This window comes from Pongo abelii, chromosome 18, assembly GCF_028885655.2.
Source record: "Pongo abelii isolate AG06213 chromosome 18, NHGRI_mPonAbe1-v2.0_pri, whole genome shotgun sequence".
NCBI classification, from domain to species: Eukaryota; Metazoa; Chordata; class Mammalia; order Primates; family Hominidae; genus Pongo; species Pongo abelii.
Window position 1 is genome coordinate 64,321,250 of NC_072003.2, and position 18,771 is coordinate 64,340,020.

Below are 18,771 nucleotides of genomic sequence, written 5' to 3' on the forward strand. Positions count from 1 at the left end.
GAAAAAGAGGCTTAATGAACCCACAGTTCCACATGGCTGGGAGACCTCACAATCATGGTGGAAGGCCAGGAGGAGCAAAGCCAAGTCTCACATGGCGGGAGGCAAGGAGAGAATGAGAGCCAAGTGAAAGGGGATTCCCCTTATAAAACCATCAGATCTCATGAGACTTATCACTAACATGAGAACAGTACAAGGGAAAACCACCCCCATGATTCAATTATCTCCCACCAGGCCCCTCCTGCAACACATGGGAATTATGTGAGCTATAATTCAAGATGAGATTTGGGTGGGGACACAGCCAAACCATATCAGCCAATTCTGGCTTTCCTGACCCAAGATTTAATACTTATGTTTGTATAAATTATATATCAATAATCTCTTCACATGATAATATACATGAATATAGAATGAATCTATAAGGCAAATGTGACGAAGTACTAAATCTACATATGTAAAAATCCTGTAGCAGGAGGAGGAGAAAAACCTGAATAAAGCAATTCATTTTGTCCTATGGCATTGCTATGGAACACGAGTTACAGTGGCAACTATTTCTTCCATCCTTTATGTTTGGAAATTGACCATGTCTAATGGAATCACCAGCTCTTCCTGAGTGGTCCCCAAGGTGATGCATCAGGTATGCACAGGAGCAGATCCCATGCCCTTTCCTGTACCTCCTCATTCTGAAGACCTCTGCTCACTCTCCAACAGTGACTCTTAAGGAGTCAGCCATGTCAAGATGATGACTCCGTGCATGCCAGTCCTCTGCTGTCCTCTGCCTTCCTTTCTTCCTTTCCTGGCATGTGCCCTTTTCTGAAATCTACAAAGGCTCACTGAGATATGCCTCTCAATGTTTGTGAAGATTTTGCTAAAAATCTAATTAGTGTAGAAGAGAATACTACCTATGTTTCTCCTCCTGGGGACATAGGCCACACTAACTTGCCTCTACAGAAACAAGCTAGGTTCTTCAACCCAGTTCTTTCCTGCCCAAGATGACATCTTCCCAGGATGACTAACAGCTGGAGTGCTCATTCCCCTTCAGAAACGCTCTCCCCGATCCCCAGCACCACCTGCAGGAGAGTGGTCTGGCTAGGACCCCCAGTAGATGCTATCACATACACAGACACCAGCTCACTTCTCAAAAATGAGTTGTTCAATCTCATCTCCCCACATGTGGGATGACTTCAGCCTCATCCACATTTGGCTATAACAGTTCTCTTTATTATCTCCTCATTAATGGCTTCAGAAAATCTCCATGTCAATTACATCTTTATCATGACCAAAGAGAAAGCAAAGCTTGCACTGTAAACTGAACCACTAACTTCACCCTCTCCTTCCCTGACCCTCCCAGCTAATCTTTCTTCTTGATTACTTTCTTTCCATGGCCTCGTAGCCTTAGGACATGCAAATATCATCCAGCCATCATTGTCTGAGCACCTGTGCTGAACCTAGGCCTGAGAAGGCACTATGAATAGAACTAACTTTAAAAAGAGGGGTGAGAGGAAAGGTTCTGAAGCGAGATGCAAGAGAAAAAGAATGCACATTTTGATTGGAAAGATATGAGAAGATGTCATCGGAGTGATATCATGGAAGTCAGATCTCAAACAATGGTGATAACCTGAGAATAAACAAATATTTATTTTTCAGGTATATGAAAAGAATAGTCTCTGTTTGTACAACACTAATGTAATTTATTTCCTTTTATCTCTTTGGTGATTCCCTGGAGCTCATTCCATCAATTCTTACCTACAGACTCTGGCATACTTTCTTTCTCTGTGTCTTAGTATTTATCTTTCTAAGAACTCCCACATACCACATGGGAATGTAAATTGACGTGAACGTCTTACAAAGCAATTTGGCATTAATGGATCCAGAGTCTTAAAAATGTTCATACAAGGTTATTATGAGCCAGCAATTCCACTCCCAGAAATCCATCCAAATGAAATAACCTAAAACATAGGGGAAAATAAATACATATAAATATATTTGCAAGAATATGCTTATCACACCATAGCTTCTCACTTTGATGAAATGATAAAAAAACTAAATTGATAATAAAAGAAATGATTAAATGATAACACATCCATATGATGGACTGTTAGGCAGCCATTAAAATGGTGCTTATGGAAAACTGGTAACATAAAAAATACATATAATATATTGTCAGGAGAAAAATTCAAGCTGTGGAATTATGCATAGAATATGATCATGGCCATACAGAACTTGCATATCAAATGGATTATGAGCAAAAAAAGTAGAATGGGAGGGAAGAGGAGAAAGTGTCACAGCAGGATTCTGTGTGGGTTGTTTTCACCCTTTGTTTCCACTTTACTAAATATTCTAGATACTCTTGAACAGATAGGTTCCTTTTCAAAGTATAATATTTGCAGTAATTTTTTGAAAGTACCTTGTAATCCAAAAGTGCATCTTCTTCCTCACCAGGGTGATGTGTTGTGCAAAGGAACCCAGCTCAGATGTTTCCATTTGCTTTCCTTCATTATCGGACTTGTATCCTAATATATTTCACGTTTGAGGCTTCTCAGCCCACACTGGCAGCAACAGTCACAGAGGTCAACTCACTTCCTCTCACCCACTTCAGGGTTATTTCCACCCAGCCCACCCATAGAGCACAGAGAGTCTGGCTATTTTAATATACAATAAACATACATATTTCTGTCACTTGTCTGGTGTTCTTGATCTGCATTGGACTAAAAAGAAAATTCCACTTGGCTCAATAAAAATTTTGTTCTTACTCCAGCTGTCCCTTCTATCCTATCTGCCTCTCTCTTCTAGTATGCCCTGTGGTTTAGTATTGCACAAACACCAATATCAGGTCTTTTTGAAAGTTCTCTGTACCATGCACTGCAAGCCCCTGTTATCCCAGCAAAGTTTTGCTGCAAGATTTCCATAAACTCCTACAATCCTTATGTAGCAATGCCAGTACATTCTTTCCACTGCAGATGGTGTATTAGTCCGTTCCCATGTGGCTAATAAAGACATATCAGAGACTAGGTAATTTATAAAGGAAAGGTTTAGTTGACTCACAGTTTGACAGGGCTGAAGCCTCAGGAAACTTATAATCATGGCAGAAGGGGAAGCAAGATGTCCACCTTCACATCGTGGCAGCAAGAAGTGCAGGGCGAAAAGGGTAAAAACCCCGTATAAAGCCATCAGATCTTGTGAGAACTCATTGACTATCATGAAAACAGCAACATGGGGGTAACCACCCCCATGATTCAATTACCTCCCACTGGGTCCCTCCCATGACATGAGGGAATTATGGGAACTGTAATTCAAGATGAGATTTGGGTGGGGACACAGCCCAACCATATCAGATGGCCTCTCTTTGTCACCTTTTACAATGATTGCTTCTCTAGGTCTTCCACTGCCAATACCTCTCATTTGCCAATACCTCTCATTTACTCCAGACCAACCAGCATGAGATTTAGTCCATTATTAAGTGAGATTGCCCCAAAGTCTCTTCCACAGTTCAGGATGCTGCTCACACATATATAATCTGATGTTGGGCTCTTTCTTGTGTCTTTCTCTCTACTTGCCATCCCTCTGAAAGAACTTCAGGATGGGCAATTTTACTTTATACACATAAGAAATTAACAAACATGTATTGAGTGCCTACCACATGAAAAGTATAGTGCCAGCAGCAGGAAAAATTCAGAGAAAGAAAAATGGGCTTCCTTGTTCTTAGAGTTTGAACAGTCTAGTAAGAGAGAAAAGACAGTTTTGGTTAGCACCTAAACAAAAGGCATAGGATGTTTATGTGACGCAAAGGAAGAAAGGGAGGAAAGGAACCAACATTTATTAAGCCCCTACCTTATACTGAGCACATAAAAGTCTGCTACAGAGAAATAAAGCCAAAGATTTGAAAGAACTCAATAAATGCTCTCAACCATATTTATTTTCATAGAGAGTTCAGAAAGATAAATGGAAACTGTGTGAGAAGGGGTGAATTTGGAGCAGAGTTTCAAAACCCTAAGCTTAAGAGATAGAAGTTTATATGGTTGTAATAAAAGTGATAATGTAAGCAAGTAGAGGTCACAGATGGAAAAAAAAGCATTCATTTATTCCTTGATTCAGAATACCATGTACTTGTTGTGGGAAGAAAATAATTCCAGGACTTCAGAAATGACAGAGTAAGAAGCTCAGTGGATCCTTTTCCCAGCAAAGTAACAATTTAACTGGTGAAAATAATAAAGCAACAAAACAAACCAATTATTTAAAGTGCCTGGAAAGTGTCCCAAGGACATATTAAAGTAAAAAATTATTCAAGAAAGTTTACAAAATTTTAGTAAGAAAAGTGAGAGTCCATGGCATATAAACCACTAACATCTCTGGGCAGAGGCAACCAAGAAAATTGAGGATTCAAATTCCCCAGCTCACAATCTAGGGTTATGGCTTTACCTGAAGGAGAAGTCTGCTTGAGTTTTTCATACCCTACCTCCCCAAGGCCTGTGCCACGAAGGCTTTATTCCAGTCAACAGCTGAGAAGTGTGTGTAGTTCTCTTTACCCACCCAGCCCTCACTCCTAGAGGGGAAGCCTTATTTCAGGCAGCACAGGCCAGGAGTTCTGGACCTGTATTACTCTGTTTTGCATTGCTGTCAAGGAATACCTGAGGCTGGGTACTTTATAAAGAAAGAAAAGAGGTTTATTTGGCACAGGGATCTGTAGGCTGTACAGGAAGCATGGCTCCACCATCTGCTTCTTGTGAGAACCTCAGGAAGCTTTAAATCATGGTGGAAGGGGAAGAAGGGGAGCCAGCATGTCATGCGGCAAGGGAAGAAGTAAGAGGGGAAGAGTGCCAGGCCCTTTAAACAACCAGTTCTCCTGTGAACCAATACAGCAAGAACTCTTTCATTACTATGGGAGGGCACCAAGCCATTTATGAAGGATCCACCACCATGTCTTACTCCAAAAAAGTGGGTCCCATGCCCAGTTCCATCTTAGTGGTGAAGGGCTGCTCTCCACTGGGCAAGGCAGGGCTTTTGGACAAGAGCGCCTGCACCTCTCTCTCAGGAAATTGATTTTATTTGAAAAAAGCATGGAGAACTCCATGCCTGTGAGTGTTGTGGGAGACAAGAAAGATCTGGAAAGGAAGCTGTAGCTCCCTGACACAAGCAAAATAACAGAGCCTACAGTAGTTCAATAGAGAGAACCAAGAAAGCAGGCAACTTGGAAGAGCTCTCCTGGGACCATGGTTAGTTCTAGGGGTCAAGAATGCTGTGCTCATGTGCTAGGCTAAATCCACTCAGCAGCAGCAGAGACAATGGGTTGCCAGGCATTCTCCAAGTCACAAAGCAAGGCAGAAGCCTCATTGCCAGGAGGCTTAAATACAACCCTGACCCAACACTGACTATTCAGATGCAGAGGCAACTCCTAGGAGGCCAGGCTTGCACATAAACTCATACTCGCCCCTGTCAGTCTGGAAGACTGTGTGTGCCCAAGGCTGCACCCTTCCAGGAGAAACCAGAAAGGAAATCTCCCATCTGCTACTCCTGACTGAATATGGTCAAAATGCTGTAAACTCTTTAACCTGTGATAGCCGCCTCCGAGCCATATGCACACCCAATGGTAATGGGTTAAAATAAAACTGTCCCGGGGAGTTAAGCACAACTTTTGACGAATAAGTGGCTTCTGATGACCCAGGGGTAAGCCCTAGCAGCCAGTCTAAAGGTAGACACCAGGGGAAAAAACAGCCTGAGGATATCAGAGGCCACAAATTATCAGGGAAATAGATTTTCTAGAACTAATTCAGCCAAGCCATGAAACAAATGAATGACTAAGCAAATAACCACGAACAATAACCTGCTGGGGAGGTCAATATCTAAAGTTGCTCCACTATATAACCTAAAATGTCCAGTTTTTAACAAAAAATTAAAGGACACGCAAGTAACAATATATTAGAATAAGTTCTCTAAAATGTATTGTTTTTAACAAAAAACAGTAAGAAATAGTGATGGAAAACCACATCTTGTATGAGTCTATTTATATGAAACGTTCAGATTGGCAAAATGTATAGAGACAGAAAGTAGATTACTGGCTGCCAGGGGCAGGGGTAGGGTCGGGGACAATGGGCCATGACTGCCGACAGTATAGTACTTCTTAAGAAAGACAAAAATATTGTAGAATTAGATGGTTCTGCTGCTCACACAACCCTGTTAATATATTTTGAGAATATTGAATTGTACACTTTAGATGGATACATTGTATGATACGTGAATTATGTATTTATAAAGGTTTTTTTTCAAAAAGCTGCCTACAACTTGTGTTGGTTGTATTATATTATAAGGTTGCCACATAATTCACTGGGGTAGGAAGGAATATATTGTTTTTATACAGAAATAAGTAAAAATAAAATCAAGTACAACCATTTGATGACCTTTCCCTAGGGCTAAGATCTTATTCTGGAATCAGGGGGTTGAAACAAAGAAAAGCTAATGTACTCTACATAATAAATATGTTCATCTTAGGGTAATTTTTTTTTCTTTTTTTTTTTTTTTATATATATAGCTCACTGCAGCCTCAACCTCTGGGACTCAGGTGATCTTCCCAACTCCTGAGTAGCTGAAACACAGGCTTGTGTCACGCCCAGCTATTTATTTTTTATTTTTTTTGTAGAGACTAGAGACAGGGTTTTGCCATGTTACACAGGCTGGGCTTAAGCAGTCAGCCTACCTTCACCTCTCAAAGTGCTGAGATTACAGGCGTGAGCCACTGCACCTGGCCTTTTTCTAATATTAATTTATCTCACGGTTCTCCCATATATATGTGGTAGGAGACAAAGTGGTCAGAAATGTAGGATGCTGAGGAAGTACAGAGAGGAGATTCCAGAAAAGAGAATATGCCTCAAGGTGAGCACTAAAAGAGGAACAGAAATTTGAGAACAAGGTAGACACTTAGGAAGAACATTCCAGACGAAGAGATTATACACAAAGGCATTGAAATGCAGTAAATGGAGTCAAGCCTAGTCTGAGTACTTCTAGTAGATATGTATTCCTTGGAATCTGGTTGGAAATAAGGTTGAAAAAGGTTGGATTGAAACCACGGATGATATCCAATACCCTGATAAGGGTTTGGATCTTATCTCATGAACAGTGGACAATTATTGAGAGTATTAAGCAAGAGGCAACCAGAATCACATTTCCGTTTTAGAAAGATTTTTCTTGTGGTATTATAGAAAAATAATTAATGAGGATAGACTAAATGTAGACAGAGTGTTGAAGAGGGTGTCTTAAAAGTCTCTTCACATAAGAAAATGATTTGTGGTTGCCATGAAGAGGAATCAAGGCAGAATTCTAAGATAAAACCAACATTTTGATGAGGAATCATATACAGGAGTGAGTAATAGGAGAAAGACAAGGTAACACCCAGGTCTGAAGCAAAAATTTATCATTGTCATGGCCCAGGCTCAGCCATCTAGTCAAATTCAGAGCAGAACAAGAAAAATAACTAAAAAATTACAAAAGGTGAGTAATCCAAATTAAATGTAAACTAAGTCAGGTTCTTTTTGGCTAGTCTTCTTTTATTTTTTGTCTTTCTATTATGATTTTTATTTTTTTAATTTTTTATTTCCATAGGTTTGGGGGCATATCTTGAATGTAGATCATAACAATTCAGCCTAAAATATTATGTTCTCTTCCATTCATTTTCTTTGCACAGTATAACTACTCCATCACCTCCCTCAAAACTCTTCGAAAATTTTCTCTTGTCTCATCCCAAGAGGCTCATTTCTTTCCAGCCTTCAACTCTCCTCTCTATTTTGCACCCGAGCAATTCCAAAGAACCAGGTTGGCTATGCAGGCTCTTCTTTGAAGGGTAGAAGAGGTAAAGAAACTGAGTAGGCAAACACAGAGCCTATTTAGTTAGGAGCACTCACTTCAATAACTTGTTTCACCACACAGGATTCTAGACTTCAGACTTCAGCTATCTCCTCTGCCTTGGAAATATTCAGTACTATTAAAGCTCTAAAATTCTCCCTACTCTGATTGTAAAACAACGTCTCCAGTCCTACTGGAATAATGCATTTTCTTAAAGAAAAGTACCAACTACGATGTAACAGCAGAGCAACAATTTGAAAACACCTTAGAAGCCCACATCGGAAACTCTCCTTGAGCAAGGATCGCTTGGGGCAAGTGGGCCAGCCTGGAGTAGAACTGCACAGATGATGAAAATACAGCAGTCTCCCCCTACCTAAGGTTTAGCTTTCCATGGTTTCAGTTACGCAAAGTCAATTGAGATTCAAAAATCGGTGAGGAAAGTACAATAAGATATTGTGAGAGAGAGAGACCATATTCACATAACTTATTATTTTTTATTATAACTTTTTATTATTTATTATTTTTCCCATTTATTTTTGTTATCTCTGATTTTTCTACTTTATTGTTAGTTATTATTGTTAATCTCTTACTGTGCCTAATTACAAAATAAACTTTCTCATAGGTATATCTGGGTAGAGAAAAATATAGTATCTATAGGATTTGCTACTATCTGCAGTTTCACGTACATACTGGGGGTCTTGGAACATTTTCCCCAAGGAAAAAATGGGAGTATTTTATACTTTTATCAGTCATATTAGCACACTTTTCTGTATCACCACAAATGCCAGATGGGCCTACGAGTGACAAACGGAGACATCAAGAAAATGTCCCCTCTCACGCTCGGGCTGAAGAAGATTTCTCTAATGACCAGAGCTTTGGCACCAATATCTTCAGCTGCCCATTTCCCCAATTTGAGCATTTAAGCAAATTCCTCTCCAGGAAGAGTTGGCCTATCTGTTGCTTAGACTACAAAGCAGATGGAGTGCAATTTACAGTTCAATCAGGAATCCAAATTAAAGTCATTGGCTTGTTCTTAATGGGATTAATGGGAGTTCAGGAATACATCCTGGCAGCTTGAGAAGCTGCCTGTCTTTGGCAGGAGGCCCATCCTATGTTAAGTACACATGGGTATGCCAAGTTGCTAAGACCCACTTTCTGAGATTTCAGATATAGACCAAGAAGGCTATTGAGGTGATGCCACAGGACAGCAATGCTCTTGTTTACTAAAGCCAAAACTTGTGTGACTTAGTACTGTTTTTCCATTTATTTTATTGAAGTGTAAGTTATACACAGTAAAGTTCACATTTTTTTTAGGGCACAGTTCTACTAGTCTCAACAAATATAGTCAAAGGACTACTACCATAGTCAAGATATAGAAGAAAATTCCCTTGTATCCTTTTTCATCCCACTATCAACTCATGGCAAACACTGGTCTGTTTACTGTCCTTATATTAATCATTTTGTCTTTGCAAGAAGGTCATGTAGATGGCAGCACGAGTATGCGGTCTCTTAAACCTGACTTTTTTCATTGAGTTTCAAATGCATTTGAAACTCATCCATTTGTTCAGTGTTTCAAGACTTGGCTCTCTTTGATTAGATGAAACAGTTTGCTTACCCATTCCCTAGTTGATGAACATTTTAGGTTGTTTCTAGTTTTCGGTGATTAAGAATAAAGACACCATAATAATATGCATACAGAGGTTTGTGTGAACATAAAATTTCATTTCACTTGGTTAAACAGCTTAGAGTGAGTATGTCAAACTGTATGAGACACTGCCAAAATTTTTACAAATCAGTTGTAATGCTTTGCACACAATCAGGAAAGTATGAGAATTCCAGTTGTTCTATGTTCTTACAACACTTAATATTTTTGTCATTGTCGTTATTATATTATTACCTATTCTAACAAGCGTGTAGTGGTTTCCAATGTGGCTTTAATTTCCATTTGCCTAATGACTAATAGTGTTAAGTATCTCTTCATGTGTTTATTTGACATCTATATATTTTCTTTAGTGCTATATCTGTTCAGATATTTTCTTCATTTTTAATAGAGTAGTTTGTTTCTTTGAATTACTAAATTTTAAGAGTTCTCTAGGTTTTCTGGACACAAGTCCTTTCTCAAATAGGTGACTGAGGATATTTTATTTCAGTCCGTGGCTGGTTCTTTCTTTCCCCCCGACCCCATTACAAGCCTTTATTTTATCTTTTTTCCAACTTTTATTTTAGATTCAGGGGTTATGTGTGCAGGTTTGTTACCTGGGTATATGGTGTGATGCTGAAGTTTGTGGTATGAATGATGCTGTCACCCAGGTACTGAGCACAGTACCCAGCAGTTAATTTTTCAACTCTTGCTCCCCTTATTTCCAACTCTAGTAGCCCCAAGTGTCTATTGTTGCCATCTTTATGTTCACGAGTATCCAGTGTTTAATTACCACTTATGAGTGAGAACATGTGGTATTTGCTTTTGTTGTTGTTGTTGTTGTTGTTGTTCCTGTGTTAATTCACTTAGGATAATGGCTTCCAGCTGCATCCATGTTGCTGCAAAGGGTATAATTCTTTTTTATGGTTGTGTAGTAATCCGTGGTGTATATGTACTACATATTCTTTATTCAGTCCAACATTGATGGGCATCTAGGTTGATTCTGTGTCTTTGCTATTGTGAATAGTGTTGCAATGGACATGCAAGTGCATGTGTCTTTTTGGTAGAATCATATCTTTTCTTTTGGGTATTTACTCAGGAATGGGACTGCTGGCTAAAATGATGGTTCTGTTTTAAGTGCTTTGAGAAATCTCCACATTGCTTTCAACAGTGGCTGAACTAATTTACACTCCCATGAACAGTATACAAGCATTCTCTTTTCTCTGCAACCTCGCCAACATCTGTTGTTTTTTGCCTTCTAACACTAGCTATTCTGACTGGTGTGAGATGGTGTCATTGTGGTTTTGATTTGCATTTCTCTGATGATTAGAGATAATGAGCATTTTTTCATATGTCTTTTGGGCACTTGTCTTCTTTTTAGAAGTATCTCTTCATGTCTTTTGCTCATTTCTAATGGGGTTATTTGTTTTTTGCTTGTTCAGTTGTTTAATTCCTTATGGATTCTGGAAATTAGATCTTTGTTGGATGTATAGTTGGCACACATTTGCTCCCATTCTGTAGGCTGCCTGTTTATTCTGTTGATGGTTTCTTTTGTTGTGCAGAAGGTCTTTAGTTTACTTAGGTCCCACTGTCTATTTTTGTTTGTGTTGCAATTGCTTTTGAGAACTTGGTCATACATTATTTTTCAAGGCTGATGTCCAGAATGGTTTTTCCTAGGTTTTCTTCTAGGATTCTTACAGTTTGAGATCTTATCTTTGATTCATCTCGAGTTAATTTTTGTATGGTGGAAGGTAAGCGTGCAGTTTCATTCTTCTGAAAATGGCTAGCCAGCTATCGCAGCACCATTTATTGAATAGGTATTCCTTTCCCCATGATTTATGTTTGTTGACTTTCCCAAACATTCGATGTCTGTTAGGTGTGCAGGTTTATTTCTAGATTCTCTATTTTGTTCCATTGGTCTATATGTCTCTTTTTGTACCAGTACCATGTGGTTTTGTTTACTGTAGCCTTATAGTATAGTTTGAAGTTGAGTAATGGTGATGCCTCCAACTTTGTTCCTTTTCCTTAGGATTACTTTGACTATTCAGGCTCCTTTTAGGTTTCCTATAAATTTCAGAATTTTTTTTCCAATTCTGTGAAAATGACATTGATAGTTTGATAGAAATAACATTGAATCTGTAAATTGCTTTGGATAGTATGGTCATTTTAGTGATATTGATTCTTTTAATCCACAAGCATAAAATGATTTCCTGTTTATTTTTGTTATCTCTAATTTTTTTTAGCAGTGTTTTGTAGGTTCTTCTCATAGAGATCTCTCACCTCCTTAGTTAAATGTATTCCTATGTGTTTTTTTCATGTGGCTATTATAAAATGGGATTGCATTCTCTATTTGACCCTCAGCTGGAATGTTATTGGTGTATAGAAATCTTACTTACCTTCCTACATTGCTTTTGTATCCTGAAAGTTTACTGAAGTTTCTTACCAGTTCCAGCAGTGTTTTGGTGGAGTTTTTAGTGTTTTCTAGGTATAAAACCTTATCAGTTGCCAAAAGATATAGTTTTACTTCTTATTTTCCTATTTGGATGCCTTTCATTTCTTTCTCTTGCCTGATTGATCTGGCTAGCACTTCCAGTATTATGTTGAATAGGAATGATGAAAGTGAGCATCCTTTTCTTGTTCCAGAACTCAAGGGCAATGCTTCCAGTTTTTTCCTGTTCTATATAAGGTCGACTATGGGTTTGTCATAGATGGCCCTTACTATTGTAGGTATGTTTCTTCATTGCCTAGTTTCTTGGGGAATTTTATCATAAAGGGATGTTGGATTTTATTGAAAGCTTTTTCTTTGAGATGATCATACGGTCTTTGTTTTTAATTATGTTTGTGTAGTAAATCACATTTATTGCCTTGATTATGTTGAAACAAACTTGCATCGCAGGAATGAAGCCTACTTGATCATGATGAATTAACTCCTTGATGTGCTGTTGAATTCAGTTTGCTAGAATTTTGTTGATGATTTTTGCAACTATCTTCATCAGAGATATTGACCTGTAGTTTTCTTTTTTCAGAGTGTCTTTGCCAAGTTGTAGTATCAGGGTGATGCTGGCTTTGTAGAATGAGTTAAGGAGGAGTCCTTCCTCCTCAATTTTTTGAATAGTTTCAGCAGAATTGGTACCAGCTCTTCTTTGTATGTCTGGGAATTTGGTTGTGAATCCATCTGGTCCAGGGCTTTTTTTGGTTGGTAGGTTTCTTATTACTGATTGAATTTCAGAGCCAGATATTGGTCTATTTGGTGCTGGAATTTCTTCCTGATTCAAACTTGGGAGATTGCATGTTTCCAGAAATTTATCCATTTCCTTTATATTTTCTAGCTGTGTGCATAGAAGACTTCATAAACTCTCTTTCACATGTCTTGTGGGATCAGTTGTTGGTACCTTTATTGTTTCTAATTGTGCTTATTTGAATCTTCTCTCAATTTTTTCTTTGTTAGTCTAGCTAGTGATCTTTTCTTTTTTCTTTTTTTCTCCTTCCTCCTCCTCTTCTTCTTCTTCTTCCTCCTCCTCCTCCTCCTCCTCCTTCTTCTTTCTCCTTCCCCTTTTCCTTCTTCTTCTCCTTCTCCTTCTTCTCTTTCTCCTTCTTCACAGGATCCCACTCTGTTGCCCAGGCTGAGTGAAGTAGTGTGATCATAGTTTACTGCAGCCTCAAATTCCTGGACATACAAAATACTCCCATCTCAGCATGCACAGTAGCTGGGATGATAGCTGTGTGCCACCATGCCTGGCTAGTTTTTATATTTTCTATAGAGATGGAATCTCACTATGTTGCCCAAGCTGATCTCAAACTTCTGGGGTCAAGTCATCCTCCCACCACAGCCTTTTCAAGTGCCAGGATCACAGGCATGAGGAACCTGCGCACAGCCTCTAGGAGTTTATCAGTCTCGTTTATTCTTTCAAATAATAAACATTCTTTGTATGGACTTTTGGGTCTCAATTTCAGTTAACTCCATGGCGATTTTAGTTATTTCTTTTTTTTCTGATAGCTTTGGTGTTAGTTTGTTCTTGTTTCTCTATTTCATCTATGTGTGATATTAGATAATTAGAGTTCTTCCTAATATTTTGAGGTAGGCATTTAGTGCTATAAACTTTTAGCGCTGTTTTTGCTTTTCCAGAGATTTGGGTATTTTGTGAATCTGTTTTTATTTATTTCAAAGAAATGTTTATTTCTGCCTTTATTTCATTGTTAACCAAAAGTCATTCAGGATCAAGTTAATTTCCATGTAATTGTGTGGTATTGAGAGATCTTTTTGGTATTGATTTCTATTTTTATTACATTGTGGTCCAAGAGTATGGTTGGTATGATTTTGATTTTTTTGAATTTATTGAGATTTGCTCTATGGCTGAGCATGTGGACAATCTTGGAATAAGTTCTGTGTACAGATGAAAATAATGTGTGATCTGGGGTTGATGTGTGCAGTATCTTCTTAACAATTTCTTTTTAGAAGAAGTTCTTTGTTTTGATGAAGTACAATTGATCAAGTTTTCCCTTTATAAATCTGGCTAAAAAAATCTCTGCTTAATCCAAGGTGACAAGTATTAATACCTATATGTTCTTTGTCATATTTTGTAGTTTCAGGTTTTACCTTTATGTTTATTACACCTTTTGAGTTAATTTTTGTAAAAGTTATGAAGTGTGGTTTGTAGTTTTTGCATTTAGCTATTTTGATCTAGTTTTGATTTCAATTTGTTTACAGCTTTACTTATTTAAAAATATTTATTACTACTTTAATATTTAACATTTGATTTTGTTGTAATTTTTCTTCTAATATTTTCTTCATTTTTCTCTTTTGTTATTATTTATCATTATTATCATTATTATATTGAAATTGCTAATTCTTGGTTATTTTGACCTATACAACTAGAAATTTTTAAGCTAGGAGATCTCTTTTTGTTAAATTGATTTTTAACATTCTTCATGCATGTTGTAAATTGACTTTTTCTTTCATTTTTTCTTCAATTACTTGTTTGCCTCCGAGTTGTCATTCTAAAACATAAATAGGATTTCAGCATTTAAATGTGACGACTTGAAGGCATACCTTTTGAATGAATATGTGAGAATTACATTCATGAGAAACTATCATTTACGTCAACAAAATTACTATGTCACTTCTGCCCAAAAATTGTTAGAAGATGAAGACATTGAGCAGCTATAGTTCAAGGCCTTATGGCAAAACAATTTAAAATTAGCTTTCCTATTGTGAATAATGCCGCAATAAACATACGTGTGCATGTGTCTTTATAGCAGCATGATTTATAGTCCTTTGGGTATATACCCAGTAATGGGATGGCTGGGTCAAATGGAATTTCTAGTTCTAGATCCCTGAGGAATTGCCACACTGACTTCCACAATGGTTGAACTAGTTTACAGTCCCACCAACAGTGTAAAAGTGTTCCTATTTCTCCACATCCTCTCCAGCACCTGTTGTTTCCTGACTTTTTAATGATCGCCATTCTAACTGGTGTGAGATGGTATCTCATTGTGGTTTTGATTTGCATTTCTCTGATGGCCAGTGATGATGAGCATTTTTTCATGTGTCTTTTGGCTGCATAAATGTCTTCTTTTGAGAAGTGTCTGTTCATGTCCTTCGCCCACTTTTTGATGGGGTTGTTTGTTTTTTTCTTGTAAATTTGTTGGAGTTCATTGTAGGTTCTGGATATTAGCCCTTTGTCAGATGAGTAGGTTGCGAAAATTTTCTCCGATTTTGTAGGTTGCCTGTTCACTCTGATGGTAGTTTCTTTTGCTGTGCAGAAGCTCTTTAGTTTAATTAGATCCCATTTGTCAATTTTGGCTTTTGTTGCCATTGCTTTTGGTGTTTTAGACATGAAGTCCTTGCCCATGCCTATGTCCTGAATGGTAATGCCTAGGTTTTCTTCTAGGGTTTTTATGGTTTTAGGTCTAACATTTAAGTCTTTAATCCATCTTGAATTGATTTTTGTATAAGGTGTAAGGAAGGGATCCAGATGTCCAACAATGATAGACTGGATTAAGAAAATGTGGCACATATACACCATGGAATACTATGCAGCCATAAAAAATGATGAGTCCATGTCCTTTGTAGGGACATGGATGAAATTGGAAATCATCATTCTCAGTAAACTATCGCAAGAACAAAAAACCAAACACCACATATTCTCACTCATATGTGGGAATTGAACAATGAGAACACATGGACACAGGAAGGGGAACATCACACTCTGGGGACTGTTGCGAGGTGGGGGGAGGGGGGAGGGATAGCACTGGGAGATATACCTAATGCTAGATGACGAGTTAGTGGGTGCAGCGCACCAGCATGGCACATGTATACATATGTAACTAACCTGCACATTGCGCACATTTACCCTAAAACCTAAAGTATAATAATAATAAATAAATAAATTAATTAATTAGAAAAATAAAAAAATAAAATTAGCTTTCAAATTTCCTCCTTTTTTATCAATTTGTAAAAATGAGCACTACCTCTTGAAAATGCAAGGTTGAATAATCAAAGATATTCTGCAAGAGAAGCAAAAAAGTCAAAGTATTAAGTATTTTGATATTAAAATTCAACATTTATTTTAGCAGACAAAATAAGCTGGATTGTGCTAAAATGGGTCCTCACTGACATATTTATTGTTACATTAAGAAATATAAGTACTTATGCCTTCACTATTCCACCCAACCCTAACATTCTTGGGTTTGCTACGAGTATTTAGGACCTGAAAGAAAAAAAAAAAAATCTAATCATTAGATTCTAGTCTAACTCCCTGTGTTATGTATAAGCAATTTCCCTAATCAGTAATTCTATAGCATCTCCCTAATGTCCCTAAATGTCACCATTAATGGGGAGCTGATTATCTTCCAAGGGCATAAATTCCATAGTTTTTCCTTACACTGATTTTTTTTCTTATTATTACTCCCACCCCCTAGCCATCTGGGACCACTTGGTCATAGCCTAACTCCATCCCACAAGACAGTCTTTGGGATTGTTGTTAGTAGTACATATATCCAGAGAGGTCTATTTTCTAGTCTAACAAGACCCTGATGTTTGACTCTTAATCTTGAGAAATGGTTTTAAAACCCTTTATGACTTCGATAGATGTGAATTTTTCAGTGCTGTTGGAAAACAGATGTATTCATATCTATAAACAAATTCTAAAGTTATGGTGCAACCAGGGAAGACAGAAATTATCTCCTCTTTTATTCTTCTGAACAAATAAAGAACTGTACTTGGAAAATAAAAAAAAAAGATATTAGAGTATATTAGTGCAATATTGAAAGTGCTGTGCAGGTTGGCTAGGATAATGTCTTCAGGAACATATAGTCAGAACTTCTACCTGCTCAACATGCCTGTTTTATCCTCCTTGTTCTCTATGCCTTTTCTTTAAGAAAGCCATTCTGTTGGTAGAATTTTGGCTGCCCCTTCTACCTCACTCAGTGTGACCTAGGCATGTCAAACACTAATATGCCAATCTCTGCTCATTGGGATTAGAGATTGCCATGTACATCAAGGCAGCCCAACATTCTCTCGGACTTTTTTAGAACCATCAAGGAAGAGGTGCTCTTTTTTTTTCATAGTATTATGAGGTTGAAGAATAATGGAAACCTGGAGCAGTTGAAGGCTGTGATCATTGGTTTTATGTGTCAACTGGGCTAAGCCATGAAATCCAGATAGTTGATCAAGATTATTCTAAATGTTTCTGAGAAGATATTTTTTAGATGAGGCTAACATTTAATTTTTTCACATGAAACAGTCTTTCTGATAAATAAATCAATAGACAATCCTATTTATAATAGCGTCAAAAAGAATCAAATACTTAGGAATAAATTTAAGGAGGTGAAAAATGTATACATTGAAAACTATAAAACATCAATCAAAGGAATTGAAGATAACACAAATACATAGAAAAATAGTCACTTTTCATGGATTGGAAGAATTATGTCCATACTATCCAATGTGATATACAAACCTAATGCAGCTTTGTTACATAGGTATACATGTGCCATGGTGGTTTGTAGCACTTCCCATCACCTAGGTTTTAAGTCCCACATCTATTAGCTATTTGTCCTGATGCTCTCCCTCCCCTTCCCCCACCCCGCCCCCACAGGCCCTGGTGTGTGTTTTTCCCCTCCCTGTGTCCATGTGTTCTCATTGTGCAACTGCCACTTATGAGTGAAAACATGTGGTGTTTGGTTTTCTGTTCCTATGTTACTTTGCTGAGGATGATGACTTCCAGCTTCATCCATGTCCTTGCAAAGGACCCGATCTCATTCCTTTTTGTGACTGCATAGTATCTTTATAATGGAATGATTTATATTCCTTTGAGTATATTCCCAGTAATGGAATTGCTGGGTCAAATGGTATTTCTGATTCTAGATCCTTGCTCCTAATACTGTTTTGGCTAAATCTCAGAGATTTTAGGAAGTTGTGTCCCTATTTTGATTAATTTCACAGAACTCTTTATATCTGCTTTAACTTTAGTGTATACCCAGGAGTTATTCAGGAGTAAGTTGTTTAATTTCCTTGTATTTGTGTAGTTTTGAGAGCTTTCTTGGGGTCGATTTCTATTTTTATTGCTCTGTGGTATGAGAGTGTACTTGGTGCAATTTCTTATTTTTAAAATTTGTTGAGTCTTGCTTTATGACTTAGAATATATTCTAATATATTCTTAGATGAGAAGAATGTACATTTTGTGGTTGTTGGGTGGAGTGTTCTGTAGATGTCTGTTAGGTCCACTTAGTCAAGTGTTGAGTTTAAGTCCAGAGTTTCTTTGTTAGATTTTTGCCTGTATAATTTGTCTAAAACTGTCAGTGGAGTGTTTGTCTTCCCCTATTATTGTGTGCTTGTTTAAGTCTTTTTATAGGCCAAGACAGAGCTATTTTATGAATCTGGGTGCTTGAATGTGGGTTGTGTATATATTTAGGATAGTTAAGGCTGCTTGTTGGATTGTACCCCTTATCATTATATAGTGCCCTTCATTGTTCTACTTTATTTTTATTGGTTTACAATCTGTTTTGGCCAGGTGTGGTGGCTCATGCCTATAACCCAAGCACTTTGGGAGGCCAAGATGGGAGTATTGCTTGAGGCCAGGAGCTTGAAACCAGGTTGGGCAACAAAGTGAGACCCTGTCTCTAGAAAAAAACAAACAGCAACAAAAACAACAAAAAATTACCCAGGCATGGTGGCACAGGCTTGTGTTCTCAAGTACACAGGAGACTGAAGCAGGAGAATCCCTTAAGCCCAGGAAGTTGCAGCTGCAATGAGTCATGTGTGTGCCACATGACACTGAACTCAAGCCTGGGTGGCAGAG